The 6058-nt window shown below is 32.5% G+C and overlaps 2 pseudogenes; one reads left to right on the plus strand and one right to left on the minus strand.

Moving 5' to 3' along the window:
- LOC107009999 overlaps positions 1 to 1124 on the plus strand; it is a 2340-nt pseudogene extending 1216 nt beyond the window's left edge.
- Positions 1125 to 4860: 3736 nt separating this feature from the next.
- Positions 4861 to 6058, minus strand: part of LOC107010000 — a 7786-nt pseudogene continuing 6588 nt past the window's right edge.

The following is a 6058-nucleotide window of genomic DNA, read 5'->3' on the forward strand; positions in this document are numbered from 1 at the left end:
TATCTATCACTTGTCCTCTTTTTTCTACCTGAATGTAGGTAAAGGGAACAATTGATAGTTGAAGAGTGTTTTGATAAATAGTTGGTGATATTCTCGCACATTAGGCATGTTTTGACCCTTCACTTATTAAGATATAGTTGTGTTGATGTTTTTATAAATCTCTTAACGGTTATGTCCGTTTGTCATTTCTCGAGTATTGAACACTGGATTGAAATGAAGTAGAATGGGCATTGAGAATTGATATAATTGATCATACATAGCTTAGGATTGAAATGTGATTGTATTAATGATGGATGTATTTTGTTGATTAGGTATCAAATCCAAAGTATGTGTTAGAGGCAAAGACTATAAAGAACATAGAACTTCTGGTGTTGTCCACCCTCAAATGGAAAATGAATCCAGTGACACCACTTTCATTTATAGACCATATCATCAGGAAATTTCAATTAATGACCAACTTACATTCGGAGTTCCAGAGGAAATGCGAAAACATCATTCTTGGTATTATCACTGGTGAGATATCTATCTGAAAAGTTTGTTTGAAACTTTTGGATGCGAGTTGTTAATTGATTATATATTTGATCATGCTGAATGCAGATTCTAGGCTTCTGCATTATCCCCCATCTGTATTTGCAACTGCAACATTGTTTTACGCCATCAATGAGATTGAGCCTTGCAATGCAGTCGATTACCTCAATCAATTTATGGCTATTTTTAAAGTTAGAAAGGTTTGCACTCTTTCACATTTATGACCTCTTTGGCCTTCTTAGTAATACCTTATAGTATTTGATTAGCAATATCACTATGCCTATTAGATTTGTGTGTCACTGAAGTTCTTCATCTTCAAACAGGCCAGCATTGATGAATGTCATGATCTAATTCTAGAGCTAATGGGCATTTCTGGATCCAAAATCTGCCAAACCAACAAGCGCAAATGCCAATCTATTCAAGGCACTCCCGATGGCGCTATTGATGCATATTTTAGTTGTGAAAGCTCTATTGATTCTTTCGTCGTGGCACCATCACTTTCATCCTTGCCAGAACCTCAGTATAAGAGAAGTATCACATAGGATCAGAAAATTTTATTTGCTCCAATAAGTTCTGTGTCTGATTTTAGATCATAATTTTTCGCTGAGTTCACATCCTCTAGATTATCTAATTTTCAATGGTGATATATGGACACTGTTTTGGCATGTCCTCTTAAAACACAATGCACAATTGTATAATGTTCTATCAAACAATTATATCATGTTGCATTATGTTTTCTCGACATGTGATGAAATTCATGTAATGATTTAGACAAATCTGAACATGAATTAAACTATGTCTGATTGGAAATTGAAGGAAGAATGAGTAAAAGATATATTGGGTGATCTTTTCCTTAAGTGCATCAATGCAGCTATTTGAAATTACTTTTTTGAGTATGGATTCAAGATACATATATATACACACACAAACACAAACATATATTTAATATGCACTTTACTTTTCCTTTTCCACCCCTATTATGCTTTCTAGCATATATTGCATACATCTATGCTTCAATTCCAAGCAAGTTGTGGATACCTTTCATAGTACAACATATCAAAATAGCTATTAAAAAGGAAAACAAATAATGAAGAAAAAAAAGCATCAATCAATAAGAAAACAATAACAATATGATAGTCTAAACACAACAAAAAACATACGACTATGTAATTAAAAGTGAAATACTAATAGAAACGACCAAACACTTCGAAAATTAAGACAACACTCAATACATACTAACCTTCGACCCTAATATACGATCTCTGCATCCTCTGATCCGGGTCTTGTCCTTGGTAATTTGGAGTTGCGTGATATCATGTCTATTCACTTTTCCCAATACATTTCAGCTTACTTCTACCTCTCTCGTACCCATTACATCACACCTCTTGCATTTCCTCACTGGGCATCTGCATATCTCCTCTTCACAAGACAAATTATCTTAGTCTTGTTTTACTCATGTTATCCACCCTAGAGGCCACCACAGGCTTGTTCCAGATACTATTCCGATTAAAAATATTATTTAGACATGAATGAAACAAATATTCAAATCCTTAAGAAATTTAATTTACTTTGAATTAGTTTTCTAACATTCTCCCATGATGCAAAATTGTATATGATTGTCCTTTCTTTGTTCTTGTTGTATGGTAGCATTTTTCTTTAATCCTTCAATTTTTTTATGTGTTGAGTAGTTCTCTCCAACTTTCTAATGTTGATGTACTTGTCATCATCTTGACGCTAAGGATGTACATAGATTAGGTTGGTTCAGGCATTTTAATTATTAAATCAATTTTATCGAATATTTAAATCTAGAATTAATTTCAGTCAATAAAAGTTAGATTTTTCAGTTTCTATCTTTTTTTTTTAGTCTCGTCTTTTTAATTAATCTCAGAGTTTTTTTCTAGTAAAATCTTCATAGCACAAAACAGATGAGACGAAATATAATTAAGACATATCTTTTTTACCAGAAGTCGAATCATCATCAGAAGAAGAATTAGGCCAAAATTAAGATATATTCTAGAAAAATCAAACTTCTATCAAAGAAAAGCAAATGAAAATCGTTCGTAATGATTCTTGTGGAATTGAGAATGAAGTTTACATATAACTCGTGCTCTAAATATACCTAAACAACTATATTATAAGATTAAGTACTATTGCATGACTAAATACTACATACAAAATATAAAATTGTTAATACATTTTCACTGTCCAAATCAATATAAATTTTTTACATATTGTTATTGTTTAAATCAAAGTAAATTTTGAAGTAGATATCCAACACCATAGCCATTCCAAGTGTTAAATTAGTTTTTTTTTATTGTTGGCATTAATATTGATTTTGTTGTAGTCATTCCAAGTGCTAAATTAGTTTCTTATTATTAGATTTTTACCTGGTCGCACAAGTAGGGTTAGACAAAAAAAAAAGGCTTAAGTCATCCATAATCACTTAAAGTTGTTATCATATTTCACTTAAACACTCAATTAACTTTATACTTGTTGAACACTTATAACACTCGAATTTGAACACTTTTTTAACAAATAACTACAATTATAAGAGGTGTGTAATACACTCGCACTGTTATGGCAATTCGACGAATGAATAACGTACGCATGACATTTTGAACCAAAATATATATTAAAACTTAAAAAAAAAAAAAAAAAGGAAAGAAGATCTTTGTCCACCCAACCATGGACCTTTAGCCTCCTTTGAGCCACCATCAGATCTCTTCGTTCAACTTTCCTTTTCTAGATTTGATTTCAAAGAGAAAAAAAATTGAAATAGAAAATTACATATCCTAGTTCAATTTCATCATTTTTATTCTTTTTTTAAAATCTTCTCAATTTCTAAAAAAAATTGAAAGAAACTATTAATGGTGAAAGTAAGATGTTTCAGTCACAAAATGTTGGTGAAGAACAAAAATAAAAAAGGATTGAGCGCATTAATTTGAATTATGTCAGGTGTCCAACTTGAATAGTGTATAGCATAGGTAAGACATTTGGAATACACGCAGAAATATTTTCTTATCTTTTTAGTCTTTTTCTTTTGATTTCTCTCGCAAAAGGACTTCTGAAATTGTTTGTTTGAAATCAGAGTTTCTTCGATTTCTTCATTTTCATCCCTTTGCTTGTCATTGTTACGGAAAGAAATTAAACCGTTAATGAAGAAATTAAGTTATTTTACTTATATATGAAAAAGGAATTTTAAAATTAAGTTAGCTGAACTCACTTCCATTTGCTTCTTTTTATTTTGTTTGTGTGATTGGTGCCGGAGGAAACTCAATTTCAGGTTGAAAATTTTAAGTCTAAAAATTTTTTGTGGTGCTTTCGAGAAGAATTTTGGTCATTTTCTGAAATGGAAACCAACACATCCACATGACACAATATAGCCTCATACATGTATTGTCAGTCACTTTTTGGGCAGTGTGAACTGAACAGTAATAATTATATTTTGGACTTTTGAGAAATGATTTTACTTTTAAAGAATAGTGGTTTTACTTTTGAGGGTAATTTGTGTATAAGAAATTAATGAACTTATCCAATCACCCTTAGCTTTTCAGAGAAATTACGAAAAAACTCAAATAAACTGAAATTTGTTGCTCGTGTCATTTCATATCAAAATAGTGTCTTGCTAAATATATTTTCTAGAAAAAAAAGAAGAAGCAAACAATGGTCTCTCAAGCTCTGAATGTTTGTGTACTGCACTTTCCATGCCACATCAGCGAGAATGTTTAAAAATACTAATTTTGAGTAAAACGAGTATTCAATAGGTACTAACTCTATTAGATGCGTTTAAGTAAAATATGCAGATAACTTTGAATGATTATGGATGACTTAAGAAAAAAAAATGTAACTGAAGGCAAAATTAAACTTTTTTTCTTTTTCCTATAAAGTGACTCATTGTTAACCAGGGAGTATATAAGTGAGGGGGAAAATCAGTTATTCTGAGTCACGAGTATCAGTCATGTTCAATATTATTAATCAGAAACCTAACAGATACCAACAAAACATAACAAAAATCAATTATAGTCACAACATAGATGCAAAAAAAAAATGAAGTTGCAAAGATTAATATTACAAAAAAAACAAAAGATGAACATGAGACATGGTTTGAAATATATCATATAACATTCTGATTTATATAACACAACGCAAGAAGGATAATATTTCATATAACATTCTGATGAAGAACATAATTCATAGTCAGCTCACAGGCTGAGGATAATTAAAATAAAGGGGTTACACCTGAGATCATTTTGGTCACAAGCTCATATCTACTTGTTACATTACAAACCAGCGTTCTATAGTCAACTAGAAACTAGCATCTTTAAGCACAATCTAGTTTTCGTCTGTAGAATCTGAATCAACTTGTATAACCAAATAAGGAACGTGTGGCTGTGTCGTGAATGCTGTCTTTGCGCGTTTCTTGCAGAACAAAGGCATGTCAGCACATTGCCTCTTCTTCGCATTTGGAGGCTGGACATCCTCAGCTGATTTCATAAAAGAGTGATTCAAGAGCATGTCTGCACTCCAACGCGCGCTTGGATTCCTGACCAGACAATTATTTAGGAAATCTTTTGCCTCAGTAGACAATTTAGGATTTTGAATATCTGGTTCCTCATACTTAATTCGGTTCAACATAATATCTGATGATTTCCATAGGGGTTTTCCAGTAATCATCTCGTAAACAGTACATCCAAGAGACCAAATATCAAATCCTGGGGAGTACATCTCCTTGAGTAGAGCTTCAGGTGCCATATACCTTTTAGTTCCTCTGAGCCCCACCTCGTCCCCACAGTTGATCTGTTGCAAAGTTATGGAAAGCCCGAAATCAGCAATCTTTGCCACCTTATCAGTAGTAAGAAGAATGTTGTGGGTTTTTATGTCGCAGTGAATTATCCCTTTTTGTGAATCAAACAGAGTCCTAAAACAACATTTTTGGAATACTTTTTGACTTGAAACTCAGGCAATCCTCCTCGTTCATGAATACGATCAGCTAGGCTCCCAGATGAGGTATATTCAAGCTCCAAATTGTAAAGATATAAGCCATCTTTGCAAGTGACTTTAAATCCAAAACATCGAATGATTTGTTAGGTTTTATTTGCCCTGATTTCTTACCATAAATAGGTTTTCCTTTTAAGAAAAGGTTTTGGATTGACTAATCCTTTTTCTGATAGGAAAATGTTTAGAACTCTATAAATAGAGGAATGTTCCTTCTAACTTAATCAGCATTCACAATGTAGTCTTAAAGGGCTTTGAGAGTTTTGGTTAGAGGGAGAATTTGTGGGTCACAAGCTTGATACGTTATCACTTGTGTGAACCTCCCATGTATTCCGAGTGAATTTGGTTGAGGTTGTTTCTCTCTGTATTTTGTACTCTCATATTTATAGTGGATTTCTCATCTCCTTTGTGGACGTAGGTCGATTGACCGAACCACGTTAAATCTTTCTGTCTTTTCGTATATTTCTCGTTGTCTTCTTACTCGTGGTCTTTTGAGGTTTGCTTTGCTAGCTTCCGCGTTTACACCTGCTTATTT

This window comes from Solanum pennellii, chromosome 2 (assembly GCF_001406875.1).
Source record: "Solanum pennellii chromosome 2, SPENNV200".
Classification (NCBI taxonomy): Eukaryota; Viridiplantae; Streptophyta; class Magnoliopsida; order Solanales; family Solanaceae; genus Solanum; species Solanum pennellii.